The following is a 20,657-nucleotide window of genomic DNA, read 5'->3' as shown; positions in this document are numbered from 1 at the left end:
TCTTGTCTGGGTCATTACCAACAAAGTCCTCTAGGGAGGGGATCGTGAAGGACTCGAACTGAGAGTCAGGGACTGATAGGTTCTGAGTCTTCGCTACAGTCCGGGATGAAGTGGAGCGTAACCGATCCCCATCCCCTCGAGTGTTTAACAGCAAAGGAAAGTCCATGAAGTTCGCCAACTCTCTTCGCTGATGCCAGGGTATGCAAAAAGACAGTCTTGAGGGTCAGATCCCTGTCTGACGCCTCTCGTAAAGGCTCGTGCAGTGCATGAGTCAGACTCCTTAGAACAAGAGTCACATCCCGTGCAGGGCAAGACCTCTCAGAGCTTCTCATCAGTAGAGATGTCTCGAAGGATGAGGAGATATCTACACCTTTCAGCTGCAGGACTAGGCCGAGTGCGGCCACTATAGCCTTTTACTGCTGAAACGGAGAGAAGCTTCTCTCAGCGAAGAAAGACAGGAAGTCCTCGACCAGCTGAATAGTAGCTCCGACCAGAGAGATACCCCATCCCCAACACCAACCACAGAGGATGGACCACTTTCCCTGGTATACTGCTGCGGGGGATTGTCTGAGGTATCCAGCTGTCTCCATTACTGCACGACGCAAAAAGCCTCTCACTCGCAGATGATGGATAACCTCCAGCCGTGAAGACACAGGGACTGCACTGCCAGGTGATACCGCTCGACATGGGGTTGACACAGCAGCTTGGGCCAGGGGAGGATCTCTCTTGGTACCTTAGAAAGGAGAGCTAGCAGGTCGGGATACCAAACGGCATGGGCCATTTGGGTGCCACCAGAATCTTTCCGAGATTTGGAGTGATCATCACTTGGCTGATTACTCTGCGAATCAGACAGAACGGAAGAAAGGTGCAGACGTAGAGATTGTCCCATGGATGTTGGAACACGTCATCCACAGCAGCCCATGGGTCCGGCACGACTGAGCAGAAGACCTGAAGTTTTCTGTTGTGCCAGGTGGTGAACAGATCGATGACTGGATGCCCCCACAAGTCGAACAACCTTTCCGTGACTTCCGGGTGAAGGGACCACTCTGTTCCAATCACCTGATTCTGGCAGCTGAGCTTGTCTGCCACTACATTCCTCTTGCCTGGAATGTACCTGGCTGACAGCTCTACCAAGTGAGTCAGTGCTCACTCGTGCACCTGCATTGTCAACTGGTGAAGCAGGAGGGATACTAGATGCCCTGCTTGTTGACGTATGCCACTACCGTGGTATTGTCGCTCATCAGTACTGCGGAATGTCCCATCACTCGATCCTGGAACTCATGGAGAGCCAGGAAGGCTGCCTTGAGCTCCAAAATGTTGATGTGAAGGTGCTTGTCATCTCAGTGCCACACCCAGAAGTCAGCAACTCCTCCAGGTGTGCGCCCCATCCCTCAGTCGATGCGTCTGAGAACAGCAGCATGTCCAGAGGGGGAGTATGCAGACACTCCTATTAAGAGGTTCCTGTTGCCCATTCACCAGTCTACGTCCTCCCTACCCTCATTGGAAAGAGGAATGAGAAAGGACTGGGGGTCTCGGGACTGGGAACAATACTCCTTCAGTCTCCACTGTAGAGACTGAAAGTGAAGAAGCTCATGAGGGACCAGCTTCCCCAACAACAACAGGTGACCGATGACTACTTGCCATTGCCAAGCTGGCTGTTCTTGTCGAGACAGAAACAGCTATGCCGCTTTCCTGAACTTGCTGACATTAGAGTCCGAGGGAAAGACTTTCATTGCTATCATATCTATCAGCATGCCTAGCTACTTTATCCACTGCTTGGGGATGAGATCCGACTTCTCGAGATTTACTATGATCCCAAAATCGCGGCAAAACTCGAGGAGCCAATCCCTGTCCTGTAGCAACTGCGAGAAGGCTCGCCAGGACCAGCCAGTCGTCAAGATACCTCAGCAGATGTATCCCATGCGAATGGGCCCAAGCTTACACCAGGGTGAATACTCATGAACACCTGGGGAGCAGCCGAGAGCCCGATACAGAGTGCCCTGAACTGGAAGACCGTCTCCCCGAGGATAAAGTGGATGTACTTGCGAGAGGACTGATGAATGGGCATTTGAAAATACGCATCCTTCAAGTCCACCGTAAGCTGAAGTTGTTCTCTCTGATGGAGGCGAGCACGGATCGCGCCATCTCCATCGTGAACCAAGTCTGGTGAATGAAATGGTTCAGGGAAGAGAGGTCTTTGACAGGTCTCCAACACCCTGTGGCTTTCTCTACGAGAAAGATTCAGCTGTAAAAGCCTGGGGACCAATACAACACGACTTCTACAGCACCTTAGCTCAGCATAGCCTGAACTTCTTGCATTAGTGTGATGTCCTTTGGAGATCAAGGAACATACGTGCGAAGATGGACCGGTGTGATGGTGAGGGGTGGCCGAGACTTGAAGGGTAGTAGATATCCCTCCCAAAGGACATCCACTATCCAGGTCTCAGCTCCATATCGCTGTCATGTTGCCCAATGGCTCTATTAGCGCACCCCCCACTTTGGCAGCAATCAGGGGGAAATGCCACCCCTAGCGTTTCCCCTTCTTCTTCCCCTTGCCCCCTTTACCAGACTGGAAAGCGGGCTGAAAGGGGCACAAAAGCCCACCCTTTCTGGAGGAAGAGGAAGTGCTAGCCTGGCCCGAAGGCCGGGCCTCAGTGGATTGCAAAGACCCAGAGGTCTTAGCCACTGGCTGATGGACAGTAGTAGTAGTATAAAGTAGTTTAACCAGACCACTCAGCTGACATTCAGCTCTCATAGGGCTGGCCCGAAAGATTAGAATAAAAAGGCAGGGCTAGGCCTTCGGCCAAGCACTGGGACCCAATAGGTCATTCAGCATGACGATGAGCCAATTAAAATGAAATTAAAAACTGCACATAGGCACATGTTCTCACACTGTAACACATACACACAATGAATACATTTACTCATGCTTCCACACTAAAAAGGTATATTGAAATTCATAGTAAGCTAAGTAAAAAAAATAAATAAATAAAATAAAAAATAATTAAATTTGACATGCTATATGGGTTTTTGTGCTTTTACTATTTACTTATTTTTATATTTTATTAATTAAACCACATTTCCTCATGAACACTAAAATCGGAATGACTGAAAATGCAAAAGATTCTGACAAAATTTCTTTCATTGATTTATTTCCAAAAGTTGACAGCCGTTGTTGGTCATACTGTGGACACTCACATAACACATTTCTGACCGTTATTATCACCTTGCATTCTGAGCACTTAGGAGCCGGGCCACGTGGGCTACTCAAGCGTCCATGTATCAGACGAGTGTGGCCTATTTTGAGGTGGGTTAAAATTACTTGTGCATGTCTCTCTCTCTGATATAATGAACTCCATTTTTTAACATTAGGCTTTATTTAATTTATTATTTTCAGGTTCTTCATTCCATATATATTGCCATTTACTTATGATACCCATCTTTATGTGTGTTACATAATCAGTAACAGATATTCACATGTGATCTTGTCATGTGGATTTCTTCTTTGGCTGCTTTATCTGCCTCTTCATTTCCTTTGATCACTACATAAGCAGGGATCCAACATATTTCTATGTTTTTCCCATTACAGTATTATATAACTTATGGAGAAATAACTTAATTTGTTGTACAATACGTTGTACTGTATTATTTTTTAATTTGTAACTGAATGACTTTTATAGCGCTTCTTGAGTCACTAAACGTCACAAAATTATTGAATGAGGTTTCTTTTAATTATTATAGCAGATACAATTACACATGATTCTGCTGTGAATATTGAAGCATTATTAGGAAGAGAGAACTGATAAGTTTTGTCTTGGGACACTGCAGCATATCCTACTCCGTGCTCTGATTTAGATCCATCTGCATATATTGCGTAATGTGGACCTTTTTGGCTTATATGCTCTATTGTGTGTTTTCTATGGTGTTCTGGTGCGTATGACTAACTTTTTGATAAATATTTCAGGTGTGTACAAATTCTCATTTTATTCATTGTCCAAGGAAGAGGTGATTTTATTATTAAAGGCACTTGTATATTTATATTTAGCGATTCAAACAATCTTCTAGCGTTAATTGGGAAAGGAGGTGGATGACTGCTTATAAACACATCTCTTAATCCAAATACGTACTGTAATTTTTTGGTTGGAGAATCATTTGCCTGAATTCTCAGAGCACTCTTCATTGTTACTACTCTATGGAGAGAGAGAGAGAGTTACTTCACCACATTCAGCTTGTAGAGATGACTTTGGTGACAATCTAAAAGCTCCTGAACATATTCTAAGGCCTTCATTATGAACTGAGTCTAATGTTTTCAGCATTGCATCTGATGCCGAGCCATACATTTCGCTTCCATAATCAATGATAGACAGCACTGTTGCTTTATACGATAAAGTAAGCGTATGTCTATCAGCTCCCCAAGTAGTGTTCAATAGTTTTTTACTTAGGTCACTGTCATCAGCCCAACGTTTGTCCACTGCAGCATCTACCAACTCTCTAGGGAAGAAAGAGGTAGAACCCAGCAACAATCCGTTCCACAAGGTCATTGCCGACTTGGGTCCCACAGACCTGGTGAAGCGAGAAAGAACAGCGTCTCTTCGCTTAAGAACCAGGTTGGCCCACACGTTTGCCATCTGGTGGGCAAGGCAGGAGATGGCTCTACCTCCAGACTGGCAGTCTCCCGAAAGCGGAGTCTTCCCCAGGGACAATAGTGCCCAAGGAGGCAGCCACTTTGGATACTGTGAATGACCACAGATCCAACCAGGAAAATGCCTGGAAAGGCACCATGGCAGTGGCTTCCAGGGTTGCTGCCCCTTGCTGCGAAAGAAAAATACCTTCTGCAGTATGTTACTGCAATGAGAGACCCAGGCCTAGACGAACCAGGTCTGGGTCAAGCTGCTTAGGTGGCAATGCCCCTTCCAAGTGCATGTAGAATTGCTTCTGTCGAGGCTGAGGAGGGGGAAGCATCTTGTCTGAGCAGTTTGAACAAAGCGAATTGGCTTCCCCAGACACAAGACCTTTCACTTCTTCGAGAACCCCCTCAGCAAGCATGGACCACGGCAGCCCAACCGAAACCTTGGGTTCCTTTTTCGGACCCCAGAAGGATTCGAGTCATGAAGGAAGGTCCACAGACGAGGCCACGGTCCCTTCCCCTAGGTCACTGTGCTGACGCATCAGTGGAATTACCTTTGCAAAGGTCCTCTTTACCTCAGGGGCATCCACGTCCTGGGATCCTTCCTGTACTACGTACGATCTGGTCGATCCGAGAACCGAGCCAGGAACGTAAGCCCTCGTAGTCGAACTCTGGGGATATGACTCACTGGAATTCCTTCTGTCCGACTCGCACCTCCTAGGGGAAGCCCAGGAGGTTGAGGGGACAGGCAAGGAGGATCAGGCACCCCCGCCAGTCTTGCTGGCGGAACCAGCAGGAGCAGCGGGCCAAGAGCAGTCACCAACCAGCTGTGATGATGGCAACTCAGGTCGAGAATGCTTTCGCCTCAATGAAGCATTGTCCACTTACGACATCCGAGAAGGAGTCGAGGTATTAATCCCCTTCCTCTGTTCTTCCATTTTCTACGCCAAGGCTGGAGCAAGATGAGAGATGGTCCTAAGAGGGCAAATCTCTATCCGACGATTCTTGTAGGGGCATGTGCAGAGCACGGGACAGGAACCCACCCTAAACAAGAGTCACATGCCTCCCAGGGAGCAGTTCCCTGGGACAGCAAGACCAAAGAAGCTTCTCATCCGTACCTAAATCTCGACTGAGGAGAAGGAAGGCTACTTCAGATAGAAGACTAGGTCGCAAGGGCCTACGTTCTTCACAAATGAAAGGGAGAGAAGCAACCCACGGCAGAGAAGACGAGAAAGTCCAAACTTGAAGAGCGACTCTGACCTGAGAAGAAGTTCCGTCAACGACACTTACCAGCGAAGACAGATTCAGTCCCTGGGACAGTGTTGCACAGGACTTCAAGAGATACCCAGCTATATCCGTTGCTGCTTGGCGAGAAAGCCTATGCTTGCAAGGAAAGCTGGAAAGTCTCCCAGTCCTGAACAGACAGGGATGTACTGCCTGAAGAACCGCTTCTTGTGTAGCTGCTACAGGAGGTTGGGTCAAGCAGAAATCTTCTCGATGCCTCGGAAGCAGAGCTATCAGGTTGGGTAAAAGGTGAAGTCTTCCAGCAATTGTCTGTAACTCGGGGTGAGCAATGCATGTGAACCCCTAGTGAAGCAGACAAATATGGAGGGAAAACATAGTTATCGATTTTTTCCCAAATAGACAGCATGACTCACCGTAGCGGCCCCTGGGTCTGGTACGAAGGAGTGAGAAAAACTACCGACTTTGTTGTGCAGGAAGGCAACCTAAAGACGGTAGGGATCTCTCAGTCAAGCAGTCTCTTAGGGAATCTTCGTGAGGAAAAGAGCGAAGAGCATTTTCTGTCCCGATCACTCAAACCTGAGGCCAAGCTCACCTACCAATACATCCCCACTGGGAATGCATCTGGCTAATTGAGCTGTCAAGTGCGCTATAGAACACTTGAGTACCTGCAAACGTTGACAGATGAAACAGGATGAAAAAACGATTCCCCCTTGTTTGTCAATGAATGCCACTACTGTGGTTTTGTTGTTCAACAAAACCACTGAGTGTCACAAAACTCATCCTGAATTCTTGGAAGGCCAAAATGCTGCCTTGAGTCCAGGATGTTGATAAGAAGGTACTAATCGTCTCGGTCACACACCTTCAAGACAAAGTCTTACAGGTGTGCGCCTATTCCTCGATCAGTGAATCCAGAAGTAGACACATGATGTGAGGGGAATATGCAAGCATATTTGAAGGTTCCTTCAATCAAGCATTAGCCTAACTCTTTCCTCATACTTCGAAGAGGAAAGAAGAATGGAGGAAAGCAGACCTCCATTCTCCATCATGGGGAAGCTTCTGCAAGGGAAATAAATACTTCTGAAGGAATCCATTCCCAGGTCTCAGCAATGTCGCTGCCAGCTCTAGAGAACTCAATAATTATCATTTCATCTAGGCATCTGCAGTAAAACTTCTTCCCAGCCGATACTTCTTTTTCTCTTCCCTTCTTCCCTCCTCCCCTATGGAAAAGAGGGTGGAAAGAGACCCAGTTATGCACACTTTCCAAGAAGGGAAGAAGAGGGCTATGTGTTCTGTGATCTTCCGAAGCCTGGGACTTCTTAGGAGTTGAGGGGGCCTAGCTTGAACTCAAGGTCAAGCCGAGATGACTAAGACCCAAAGGTCTTGGCCATTGTCCAAAGGATAAGGCAGTGCCCTGGTACGAACCTTGATTACCAGGGTATCTGGCAAATCTCTGAAAGAGAAAGGCAGAACCAAGTAAAGATTCATTCCTAAGGGTCGAGCCAACTTGGGACTTACGAAACCGGAGTTCCGAATTAGGACAAAGTCCTTCTTCTTAGCACCAGAATTACCCACAGAACTGAAGTCAGCAAGACCCTCCGGGGCAAGAAGAATTCATACTCTGTCAAGGCAGGGGAGAAGCTTGGTGGCTCGACCTGAATGAACTCCTTGTCCAAAGAAAAGTATTCATCTGGTTGAGAACACTCTCGCAAGTAAGGATCGCGAAAGTCCCCGAAACTCTCTGTCACTCGGGAATTGCATGGGTTGCGAGTGATGAAGATTATTCACTGGGGGAGCTGCAGTCCAGTCCCGGGGATCCTCGCGCTGACAAATAGGCGAGAAGTTCTCCGAAAAACGAGGGCAATCGCAACTTGAAGAGGAAGACCCTCGCTGCTTCCAAAGCGTGAAACTCCTGTATCTCTCTCCTTGGAGGGAGACCTTGACAGATCCCAAGAAACCCTTCCTCAGCTACCTGGTTGTACTATGAGACAATTGGAGGACCGACACCAAAAGCATGCCAGGCAGCCGAACTCCGAAGACAAATTCATCAGAGCTCTCTCTGTCCGTCTCGCGCCTCTCGGAACAACCAAGAAGGAAAGAGAACAGGTGATGAGAAAGAGTACCCCTACCTGTCCTGCCAGTAAGACCAGCAGGAGAGGTGGACCGTGAGCAATAATCAACCGAAGGAGATTACTGCCACACGGAAAGAGCGCTTGTGCCGTGGCAAAGCGCTTTCCTGGGAAGAGCAGAAAGTTCACTCGAACAGAGCCAAGAACCCAATTCAGAAAAACCTGAGTGGGGCCGAGGGAGCCGCACTGAACTGAGCCGATCACGTGAACGCGATCCAGGGGTGGTATGCAGTGGACTGGGAGGCAGGTGGGGTGAGCTGAACCAAGCCGAGCCTAGCCAGTCTCACAAACGCAGCAAGGGGCGGGGCGGGGCAAGCAAGCCGAGCCAATCATGTGAACACAATCGAACTGGACAAGGTGGAACTAGTCTGCCGTGAACTAGCACTAGTTTCCCGAACTCTAAACTCCTTCGAGGCCGAGGCCCCTCAAGAAGAAGGTTCAAAGGGGAATTCTGTGTCTACTATCCTGCATGCTTGAACCCTAAGGTTCAAGACACAAGGATGAAACCCAGCCAAGCAACTGAAGCAGCTGGTGGGCAGTATCGAGATACCTGGCGTCTCGGCACGGAGACACCTGGGTGTCTCAGCACTTTCTCTCGTCCTGTGCCTCTCGTCAGGAGAGTGCTCGTGATTCATAGAATTTGAGCGACCCATGAGACTCCCAAAAATTGGGAGTGGCTGCTTTCCGTTTCCTAAGAAATCAAAAAGAACCAGGCACAGAACCAGTCCTGGCGCAGACTTCCAAGACTGGCCGCTGAAGCGTGAGACCCCAGAGGAGAATACGAATCGGTCCCGCCCGAGGGCGGGAAGAGCCAACGAGAGAAATTTGTCTCCTGGAAGAGAGTCAGTCCCTTAGAAATCCTGCAGGACTCCTGAAGGGAATCTCCTCCCTGCTTCTTCTGGTGTTCGAACCGACAGGATCGAGACATCATACTGGGAACCCGACCAAGCACTGGTAAGCACTCAGGTAGCACTTGTGGTGCTGGCAGGAAGAGCTGAGACACCTGGGTGCCTCGGCCCTTTCTCTCGCACTGCTCCCGAACTGGGCTAGGGAAAGTACTCTCCAGACCAGATCGGGATACTCGATATTCCACAGAATCTCGAGCACTCGGAGTGGCTCACCAACGAGCGCCCGAAGCAGCCCCCGTCTCAGAGGCAGAACCTCTAGGGCTGGGAACGGGATCGCAAACCGAGGTCTGTGCGCCCGCAGTTCCCGCAACACAAAACCCAGGGGTATACCAATCGGTTTCCTAACCTGAAGGTCGGAAAGAGCCAGCGAGAGACCCACTGCCTCCTCGGAAGGAGGCAGTCCCCAGACGTCCAAGGGCATCAGCCTTCCTCTCCTTTGGCAGACGGAGGTCTGTCCAGTTCCCGGACCCCATCGAACCTCAGGAGAGGAAGGGAAGAGGCAGCAGGATGAAATCAAGATAAGTTGAAGAAGACAGCAGCTACTTCCACAGGGCGACCTCCTTCACCTTCACTCCGACATCTTCTGCAGGATGGTGGACAGGAACGGAAGCGGCTCAGGACATGACCACCAGGAGAAGCAGCAGGCACGATCAGGACAGTCGATGCAGGAGCTACGGAAGTGGTTCGGAAGGCAGGAGTTACCGCAATGGCCAGGAATGTCACTTCCACAGGGCAACTTCCTTTACCTTCACTCCGACATCATCTACAGGATGGTGGACATCGTAACCCCCAAGGCAGCTAGGCAGGATCACAACGGAAGCGGCCCAGAACAAGACCACCAAGAGAAGCAGCAGGTATGATCAGGACAGCTGATGCAGGAGCTACGGAAGCAGTTCGGAAGGCAGGAGCTACAGCAGCAGCCAGGAATGTCACATGAAAGTCACCAGCAGCGACAGGAACAATCAGGACGGCTGTGGCAGGAGACCAGAAAGAGCCTCCCAGAGACTGTCGTCGAGTTAACAGGAGCATAACACAGGAAACAGCAGGAGCAGATGGACCACAGATACACCAAAGGCAGTGCCACAGCATACAAGAAGGCCAGCAGCGACAGCGATCAATCCACATCGGTGGGAACAGAGTCGGAATGATCCCGACGTGGAATTATGCCATTCCAACAGGTACTGTGGTCGATCCTGAAGCAACACTGAATGAACGTCGGGACTCCTTCATACAAGATATCCCCTGAGATATCCAGCCAACTTCTGCTGTGCCTGCGATGCTCACTATCAACCTGAAGGAAAAAGCAAAGATGATTAGTAGAGGGAGACTCCTCTCGCTACGAGGGGAACTGCCCTACGCACCAAGAGGAGGCCCCTTAGAAGAGGTTGCCCAACTACCCGCAACCCCCCCTTCACGGTCTCCGCCCAACGAGCGAGTGAAGAGGGCGAAAGGAGAGAGATCTCTACCAAAGGAGAGATAAAGAAGAACCTTCAGGGAGAGAGAAGGAAGGAAGGGAGGCCACCAAGGACGCCGTGGAGGCGGAACTTACTGACGACGCCCGCAACTCTCTATAGTGCAGGCAGCGAAAACAACACTCAGCACAAGTAAGAAGGAAGTAGTCATGCTCTTGTACACAGAGGGCGGAAGCCCAAGAAGGGAAGCGAACTCTTACGTCCTGATCAATGTAGGGGAGCAAAGATATTACGTCCAAACTAATATCTCCACACATACAGGGGAACACCTTCAGTATCTAAATAAAGGGCTACTGGAAGAGAAGCATTACCACTCAGTTACACCCCTCCAAATACACCCTTGGCCATCAAACCCAAGACACAGATGCAGGGAAACGACGGCTTATGCAAGGCTATACAAACGACAGCTTATGCAAGGCTATCACAAATCGTGGGTTTGTATTAATAAATATCAAATAACACGTAATATATACACAAAAATACAGAAAGATCCCAATGGGATAATAAAGAGCTCAACAACAGTCAGGTAAAGAGATCCAAAAACACGTCTGCAACGCATGACGACCGAAAGCAAACTGAAATGTTTACATCCAGGCACTCCGGCAGGCGGGTATTCCCGCCTACCTGGCAGTAGTTACTGCCTAACCACCTTGTTCAAGAGTTTAACAGCCGTGTCCAGCTTCGCCGAAAGTAATTCCTAATGTAAAGGACTGACGGTTTGTAGGCTATACTGTGTAGGAAAACTACATTTCTATAGTAAACAATTCACTAATGCGTCGTCTGCTCTCGGATGTTTATGACAGCCAGATGTACAATACGGTTGGAAAATTATTCCCACCACAGTTTTGCTACCTTGATGGAGTAAAGTACTGTAAACAAACATTCTCACGTATTTTAAGTGGTATTGTGAGTGAAATGAGAACAAAATGTGTATAATTACAATCAAATATGCACTGTGGAGCTCAACTGTGATGTCAGTAAGGATAAAACCATGGATTAAAGGTAAAAATGCATTTCAGTTCAACCACATGACAGATGAGAATTCCATGTCTCATACTTTCACTAGTATAGGCAACAAAATCTTGTCTTATCATGCTGATTACAATTTACAACTAGAATCTTGAGTAATATCAATAAAAATTACATATACTGTATACGCAATTAGTGTTCAGTACACCATTAAATGAGCGCTGGGAAGGAAGTGTCCAATCGTCATTCACGTTGCATCAGCATTTGGGGAGACGCCACATTGGATTCAAAATTGCCTTCAACACTTATTTTACGAAGACTTCACATGCTTTTTTAGTTCGTACGGAAATTTCTGGTAAGTTCTACACCAGGTCTAAGTACTAGCTCCAACGCTGTTTTTACCTTGAAACTGGTTTTTCTACACTTTTAGGGCTTCTGATACTGGCGGTGAGTTTGTTTGTTGTCCACCAACTGTTATTTGCCCCCTAACTCTGCTCAACAGTAAAGGAAGACTGTGAGAATTCAGGGTTTTGGGTAGGGGAGAACACAGAAATGGAGCGGACATGTTTATGTTGAGGAGGTACCCTCTGGAGGGGAAAAACGAGAGGGAGCCATTTGCCAACAGGAGGGAGTTAAATGCATTTCGCTGTTTTTAATACTGGCATCGGGGGGATGGAATGTCTCTTCGCCATGTTTAGTACTGGCCCCGGGGAGTGGGGGGTTACCCATGCATTAATAGGTTATTGCACTTGCCGGACAGCATATGAACCGTTCCAAACAGACATACCTGTGCTCTGTCTTGTGATGATTGCGTATGGAAACCCCTTGTTGGATGGACTTCAGGGATTAATTACAGGTTAATTACATTCATGCGACAAAAACTGAAGATAAATCTATAATTTGCAACCAAAAAACTGTAGAAAAAGTCAAGTTAGAAGGAAATCGCAGCCGCAAAGCTACCACTTAGATCTACTGAAATTTCCTATAGCTCATTTTGTTAATGAAACTTCAATCTTTTGAAAGGTTTTCTTAAAGTTTTAATGTTTTTGCTGGTAATTCTATATATTAGCTTCGAGCCTGTTTTTACCTTTTCAACTGGTTTTTTCTACACTTTTAAGGGTTCTGATACTGGCTGTGCACCTGTTTGTTGTCGGCCAAATGGAATGTCCCTTCACCGTGTTTAGTACTGGCCCCGGGAGGTTGGGTACCCATACATTAACAAGTTTGCACTTGCCGGACGGGATATGAACCATTCGAAACAGACGTACCCGTGCTCTGTCTTGTGAAGATCGCCTATGGAAATCCCTTGTTGGATGGACTTCAGGGATTAATTAAAGGTTGATTACACTCGAGCGCCAAAAATGAAAGGTAAATTCGGTATTATTTTACAATAGTTCCAACTCATTCTATAATAATTATATTATTATAGATGCATTTTGCATAAAAAATAATTAAACTTTGTCTCTGAACACTTTTTGGGGAAATTCACCATATTCGGGATATGAATGTTTATATAATCTCCATCCTCGAAAAATTTCTAAGTGTTTTGTTTACTTTGACATGGACACAGTTTGTGCTCTGATGCGAATTTGTTTTTGTTGAGAACTGCATTGTGGTTCTGATGCGAATTTTTTCCCCCTTAAAATTACATTGTGGGTAGTTACGTGTTGTCTAGGAGTCACGTGACCTGGTGAAAATCTTATAGGTGTCAGACATTTTCCCTTGCCATTTGGTTCAAGTCTGTCATGGAGTGAGCTTATGTCCAGTCTGTGTTCGTCTTGTAACTTTGATTATTTTCGCATAATTCACGATTTCTTTGAAAATGAAACATAATGCATTAATTTTTAAAGACAACATGGAGTGTTACCTGCAGCAGTACAGTTCAGTTTTACACCAATTTTTACTTGAAGCCACCATCACCAACTAGGGAATCATTTTCTGATGACGACGATGACGACGACGATGACACTGTAGATGAGCCACAACCAACTTGTTCTGGATATAACCCATCAAAACGTTTGTGTCCATCCAAATAAGGTAAATTTATAATTGTTTTTAAAATAATTTTGTAACATGATTTACCTTCTGTAACCCCTGTGGCTGGCGCACGCAGCGCAATATTACCTCTTGCCAGTAAATACATGCCTGCCAAAAATCCTTATAAATGCAGATAAGGCGCGAGCGTTGCAAGTTTTATCACCCTATATTAAAAGTTAAGGGATGTTAGGGTACATTACACTAGCCTACATTGCCTGACTATGGCTTGCTAGGTATGCTATGATCTACCTCATTTTATTCATTATTCAAATGCTGTTTTGTGTCGATGGTGATTTACCCGACCCAAAAGCCCCCATTCCCAAAGGGTCCCTAACCTTGTTGGATGTCATGGGGGTGTATAGGGTAGTAACTCAAAAACAACTCATTTCCCAGATGTATTACTATCATAACCATTCAGAACACATTAAAACACATGAAAATACATAATTACTTTAGAAAAATGGAGTTGGAACTGTTGTACAAATTTACCGTAAATTCATAATTAGCAACCAAAAAAATGTAAAAAAGTTAAGTTAGAAGACAGTCGCCACCGCAGAGCTACTATATAGTTCCACCCTTTTTGTTATTTCTCAAATTAAATATCAAGTGAAAACTGAAAATTCAGCCACCAATGCGTGTCATGTCCGATCGTTTACCCTGATGCAGTGAATTTGGACCCCTAAATTGTAGGATTACCGCATTCATGATATTATGTTGGGGGGAAGGGGGGCTGGAGAGGGGAAATTCCTCACCCCGACCCCAGCCAAGTGAGGGCAAGATGCCCTAGATAGACTAGATTAGGTTAGGATGCATCCCTGTTGAAATTTTAGACCCGACAACAGCCTAGCCTGTTTCATTTTGTCATATATTGAATTGCCTACATATATCATGTAATAAATGAATCTCTGACATACAAAGACCAGGAATAGTATAGTTATAAACACAGCTGAGCCTTACTGCATGAGGACCGGTGAAATTTCGACTGCTCGTGCAAGTAAACAAAAACACTGACGAGTGACGGCTAAACATGACCTCTGGTCCACTTAGTATTAACCACAGACCGAGACATCTTTCAGCAAAATACGAGTCTTGCAGCACTCTATGATGATATATTGGGGTACTACTTTATATTAAACTTAGAAAATTATCTATTAAATAAAATTGACAGCCTTACCTCTAGTAAGAATTTGGTAAACAATAATAAATAACAATATTACCGCCGAGTAGTTTGCCACTTTGCCTAGTTTAGTGTCGAAGCTTTGTTTATGTAACGGCGCCTCTATGTCTCATGTGGTTTTTTTTTCTCTAGCTCTGGTAATTTCATTCCTTTATTTTTCTCCACATATGGTAGTAAATTTTCTTTTTTATTTTCAATATTATTTTTACTGAATTAATTTTTCAGACTTCCTAATTTATTTCCTCCACTCCTATGTGCTCATTCCACAAACTCAGTTGCGGACACAATCTCCTGCTCGCGTTAGGTGCGGAACTATTTAACTTACACTTTCCCCTTTCACGTTGTAATCCCGTTTTCAAAATGATACTAACTCCTCTTGTTATTTACTGCTTCTCTCTTTTTAAATTTACTTCAAACGTCTTTGGCTTTACTTTCTTAGGAATTCACTAGTTTGTGCGTGAGCTTTATTCCTGGAATATGACCTTTTTTTGCAATAAATACTTAACACAAGTCTTTGCAAGATACACTTCATTGTTGTATAGTCATGCTCAAATCTGAGGCGTTGTGATTCTTTTTGTATCGTACAAAATCTCAGACTTAACGTAACGTTGCCAAGTAGTGTTAATTTGTTTTATTTCTAATGTCATACATGCCGACAATTTTGCTAATTCTAAGCTAGCACTCTTTTCCCTATGGTCATATAAATATGATTCCTTTTATGCACTGGTATAATTCGTAACCCGTGTTATTTGAAGTGATTTTTTTTTACGTTGCTTGTGATAAGGTTAGAGCTAAACGCCCCTCTGGCTGGTCAAACTGTAAGCAGTCAAACCTAAACGAGCAGGTCAAAGGTCATAACAACTTTTTAAGATGTTTTAGATTTACAACAAGTTTTCTTGTGCCAGCACGAAGTTTTAGGCTGTGTTCAAGCTGCCTGATCCAGGCAAAATGATTTATAGGACCGACTGACGCCTAAACCGTGAGAGACAATGGAATTGACTGTTACCTAAAGGTCGAAACAATAAACAATAATATTCTTTGAACGAGTACAAATTATGATGATTTTAATTATATGGAGAAGATGGCTATTAATCGATACAGTCTTGATTTTGAATGAAGAAAATATTATTTTCTTAAAAGACTTTCTACACAATGTGTGACAATTTATAAATACCATAAAGTAAAAATGATTAAAATGTGTGACCTGGCACGTTTTAGGCGTGACTAATATGAGATTGAATGAAAACGGGAAGTCATAAAAGAAAACAAGCTCAGGCCTAGGAACTTAAATCAATGGCGCCGCAGAATACACTATCCTGGCGCCGAATTGGTGACTTTACAAATAATTTTTAAAGACGAGGGACGCGTCTGATTAATCCCTTACCTGGTGGGACGCTGAAATGCCGCTCTAACAAATAGAAATAAATGGTTTCCCGCCTTTCATTGGCTGCTGTTTGGGCGGTCCCTTCCTTACACCAGCGCCTGCGTTACTGGTTGAGGGCGTGCTGGGCCCGTTTGGGCGGAATGGTGCGCGTCGCTGCCGGGACTCTCCGAACCGGAAGGCGGGCTTTAGCCGGTCTGTTAACCCATCACCTTGCCTGGTCGTCTGAACCGGAAGTAAACCTCACTGTTCTGCGTTCAGCACGCGGAAGGGTCCCCTGTAGGGGCTTAGTTAGTGGTGGACGGACGGCGTCGACTCTGACGAAGACGTGGGTGGCGGATGACAGCTGTGGCGGCACGGTTCAGGTGGTTGCTCTGTCGATGTCTGAGCGCCTGCAAGGCGAACTTGCCCGCCACGTTTCAAGCCTCTGCAGAGATGGGGAGTGGCGATCATCCGTCCACGAGCTCTCCCGGCACCACGAGGGGTTCCCCATAGGTTTGTTCAGCTGCGGATGGGGTGCCGTCGGCTCTGGGGTGCGTCCTCAACCCGAGGAGGACCCACGGCAGCTGATGTTTCCAGTCCTCGGCGGTGCAGCGGGCCATGAGGATGACTTTGGGGACCTGTGGAACCGTTCAACCAGGCCGTTGGCCGCTGGGTTGTATCGCTGTGGTGGTGTGGTGCGTGGTTCCCAGCAGTTGAGCCAGGGCAGACCACAGCTCGGAGAGGAAGCGGGGCCTGTCGGTTGTGATGTGGTCCGGGGCGCCTCAATAAATAAGCGGCTAACCCAACTGGAGAGCAGGGCCTCGGCGCCGCGGCGCTGGCGGTGGCTTCTTGCATGGGCGTGGCCGGGCCACCTAGTTTGAAAAATACCACCGTGAGGAGGTATCTGGATCCGCCTGATGGGGAAGGGGCCCGATACGTCGATGTGGATGTGGCCGAATATATATATGGCTGTGGGAACTCGCCTACCCCCGACTGCGTGTGACGACCCACTTTACTGGTCTGGCACTGCAGGCACTGTTTTGCCCAGGCTGTGGCGTCCTTTTGCACCCGTGCCAGACGAACTTTTTGAAAGCAGTTTGGCCGTGGTCCTGCCGGAGGGGTGTGAGAGGCCGTGGATGATGTCAAATACCTGGCGCGGCGTGAGGCTGGAACCAAGGGGGGGCTGGCCTGTGCTGATGTCACAGAGCAGGCTGGGGCCTCCGGGGCCCAGGGTCACGTCCCGCCACTTGAGGGGATGTGATGGCGGTGCGGTATGCTGGGGTTTCTGGGTCAGCGGCCTGTTCTCTGGCAAGGTCCTGGTAATCTACACCAAGCTGCACTGCGTTCAACTCGACTCTGGAGAGGGCGTCTGCTCGGGATTTTTCTTGCCGGGGAGGTACCTGACGGAACAGGTAAATTTGGCTATGGCTGAGAGGTGGCGCTGCTGTCTGGAAGACCATTTCAAACGTCCCCTGCTTCGTGAAGGCGTGAACCAGTGGCTGGTGGTCTGTGAAGATTGTGAAGGGCGTCCCCTCCAGGAGGAACTTGAAGTGCCGAACTGGTGGTACATCGCGCAAGAGTTCCCTGTCGAAAGGTGCTGTAAAGGACTCTGCGGGACTGAACTTCTTGCTGAAGAAGGCGATGGGCTGGGGGCCGTTGATGATTTGCTCCAGAACAGCACCGCAGGCAACGTTACTGGCGTCTGTCGTCAGCTGGAGGGGGCCTTGGGATCCTGGTGTGCCAAGGCAGTTGCCTTGGTGAGGCGACCTTCGTCAGGGAAAAGGCCTGCTGCTGGCTGGGTCCCCAAGACAGGGACTTCTCCGTTGACCTTTTAGGACTTCCGTCAGGGGGGCCTGTTGAAACTTAAGTTCCCATCCTGGCAGAACTCCTGGAAAACCTTGATGGAGGTGGGTGTCGGGAACTTTACTAAAGGCTGCCACTTTCGATGTACAGCAGGGCGGATAGTCTGTCGGTATACCTCGTGACCCAGGAATTCTGCTTTCTGGACGCCGAAGATACACTTGTCAAAACGGACGGCCCTGGCCGTTTTCTTGGAGGCGCTGGAGGACTGCTTTGATGTGCCTCTGGTGTTCGCTGTGAGACCTGGAAAATATGAGAATGTCGTCGATGTAGCAGACGCAGAATTTTAGGTCCCCCAGGATGCTGTCCATGAGCCGCTGGAAGGTAAACAATAGTTCCTCAGCCCGAAGGTGGAGAAGGCGAACACATAGGACCCGGGGCGTGATGATGGCTGTCTTTGGTATGTCCTCTGGCGCAACAGGTACCTGGAAATAAGATTTAAGAAGGTCCAATTTAGTGAATATTTTGGCCCCGTGAAAGGAGGCCGTGAGGTCTTACATATTGGGCAGAGGGTAGTGGTCAACTCCGTTGCAATGTTGAGCCGCCTGTAGTCGCCGCTTGGGTCTCCAGGAGCCGTCCGGTTTCTGCACCATGTGGAGGGGGAGGCCCATGGACTGGAAACTTTCCTGCAGATGCCCATCCGTTCCATCTCCGCGTATGCTTTTCTTTACTCCTGAAACGCTGAATTTAGCCTGCGGAACTTCTAAGGGTCCTGTAGTCGGGGCCCTTTACACTAATGGTGGTATATGCCGTGCTTGGCTGGGGCCCCCGGGACTTTGCGAAGCTGTCAAAGAAAAAGCACCTCAGGGAACTCCGACAGAATGTACAGACTGGTGGGGGCGGCGGCGCTGATGGTGGGTCTGGGTCCCGCCGTTAATGGAGAGACCGGCCTGAGTCGGTACAATCGAATGCAGTGAACGCCCAAATCGACTACAATACAAAATATACAGAGCTAAAATCGGCCCCCTTGGCCTGTGGGGAAGAAACATGTGATACACGATGAAGTCCCAGGAGTAACTCTGGCCATAAAGATGGAATGATTAAAATGGAGCCTGGTGCCGTGGAGAGGATGGGGTTCCGTTGGCGGTCACCAAAGAAAGGAAGCTCAGCGGCTTATTCTGGTGTCTGGTTGCACTATCCTCTCTGGATGCTGGGAAGACTGACTTAAAGGCTCCTGTGTCGACCAGCATCATCCTGCCCTGACCTGGTGGGACGCTGGCGTAAAAACCTACTGTTTTTGAGGCCCTGGGTTCTTCCCGCCTGCCATGGCTGTTTGTCCTGCTGGCCGCCGCCGCCCGTTTTGAGCGGTTGAACGAGCAGGGCGGCAGGCAGTTTCTGCGTCCTTTCCGGGACCACTTGTGGAAGCGACTTTAGCGCCCGGGGACCACCGTCTTGCTGTGGTTCGGTGGGCGTCTGTTGGCGATGGCGTTGACGGGGGTGCTCTGTCCTCTTCAGGCTGGACGGAGCTGACCGGCTGTGTGGCGGGTTTAGCCGGATGAAGCTTGGCGGAGTCTGTGAGGTGTTTGCTCTGTCTCTGTATGAGGTCCTCGACAGGCATGGTGTAGCGGTGACGATCTGGTTGCGTCTGCAGGGAGGGGAGTTGGCGATCATCCGAAGATTTCCCCGTATGAAGCTTATCTCCTGCCGCTTGTTTGTTCCACCCAAGACTGGTGTTGACTCTGGAGATCTCAACCCATGCCCCCGTCTCTGGATTGAGTCCTGGGCGTGGATTATTGCAAGGTCGATGAGGATGACGGGACCTGGGAACCGTGGGCAGGGGCAAGCTGAGGAGGAACTTTTTGTGGTGCTGTATGTGGGGTGAGTGTTTCCCGCGAGATGAGTTTTGTTGTACCACAGCCTCGGAGGGGCGTTGAGCACTGTGTCGGCCTGTCGGTTTCGTCCGATGACCGGGGCGATTCTGAAGTGGCTCTCCCAACTGGCAGCCACCTCGATGGGTTCCCCTGCGCGGCGCTGGCGGTGGCTTTTGCATGGGCGTGGCCCGCGATTGTGTTGCCCTACCACCGTGAGGAGTGTTGGATCCGCGCTGATGGGGAGTTGCCCGGAGGGCGTCGATGTGGGGTGGCGGCGGCGCTGTGGCTGGGAGGTAGGTAAACCTCGAGTCCGCGTGACGACCGTTTAACTGGTCATGAAGGCAGGCATATCTGTTTTCCCAGGCTGTGGCTCCTTTTGACCCCGTGCTGGAGTGGGAACTTTTTTCAGAAAGCAGTTTGGCGCGTGGTGGTTCCTGCTGGAGGGGTGGTGAGAGGCGTGACGAATCATGTCAAATACCTGGTTACAGCGCGTGTTTAGGCTGGAACCAAGGGAGAAATCCTGGCCAAGACTGATGTCACAGAGCAGGCTGGGGCTCCGGGATACTCCGGGTCCGCCACTGAGGTGTCAAAGAAACGAGCAGGTAAAGGTTATGCTGGGGTTTCTGGGTCACAGATCCTGGCAAGGCCCTGGTATCTTGCACCCGACTGTTCGCCGACTCCGTGAGAGACAATGGAATTTTTCTTGCCGGGAGGTCGAAACAATAAACAATAATATGAGAGGTGGCGCTGCTGTCAAAGACCATCGTACCCCTGCTTCGTGGAAGAAGCGTGAACCAGATGGCTGGTGGTCTTGATGATTGTGAATGAAGAAACATGTGATAACAATGCCGTGACATTCGTATAAATACCATAAAGTAAAAATGTTAAAATGCGTGACCTGGCAACTTTTGCTGAAGACTAATGGGCTTGGGAAAACGTTGATGATTTGCACCAGAAAAGCAAGCTCAGCGGGGACTTAATTACTGGCGTCTGTCGTCAGCTGGAGGGGCGCCTTGAATCCTGGTGACTTTACAAAACTACCGGTTGCCAGCTAGGTGAGGG

The 20,657-nt window shown here is 48.3% G+C and overlaps 1 protein-coding gene across 1 annotated transcript in view; it reads right to left on the bottom strand.

Moving 5' to 3' along the window:
• Window positions 1-14,628, bottom strand: part of LOC136854686 (uncharacterized) — a 71,077-nt gene extending 56,449 nt beyond the window's left edge. Inside the window, exon 1 of the mRNA XM_067131282.1 lies at window positions 14,559-14,628. The gene's annotated coding sequence lies outside the window, so the exon portion shown is untranslated. The remainder of the gene's footprint in view (window positions 1-14,558) is intronic.
• Window positions 14,629-20,657: the final 6,029 nt, after the last annotated feature.

Source organism: Macrobrachium rosenbergii, chromosome 29, assembly GCF_040412425.1.
Source record: "Macrobrachium rosenbergii isolate ZJJX-2024 chromosome 29, ASM4041242v1, whole genome shotgun sequence".
NCBI lineage: Eukaryota > Metazoa > Arthropoda > Malacostraca > Decapoda > Palaemonidae > Macrobrachium > Macrobrachium rosenbergii.
The sequence above is the reverse complement of the archived record's forward strand: the minus strand, read 5'-3'. Positions and strand labels throughout refer to the sequence as shown.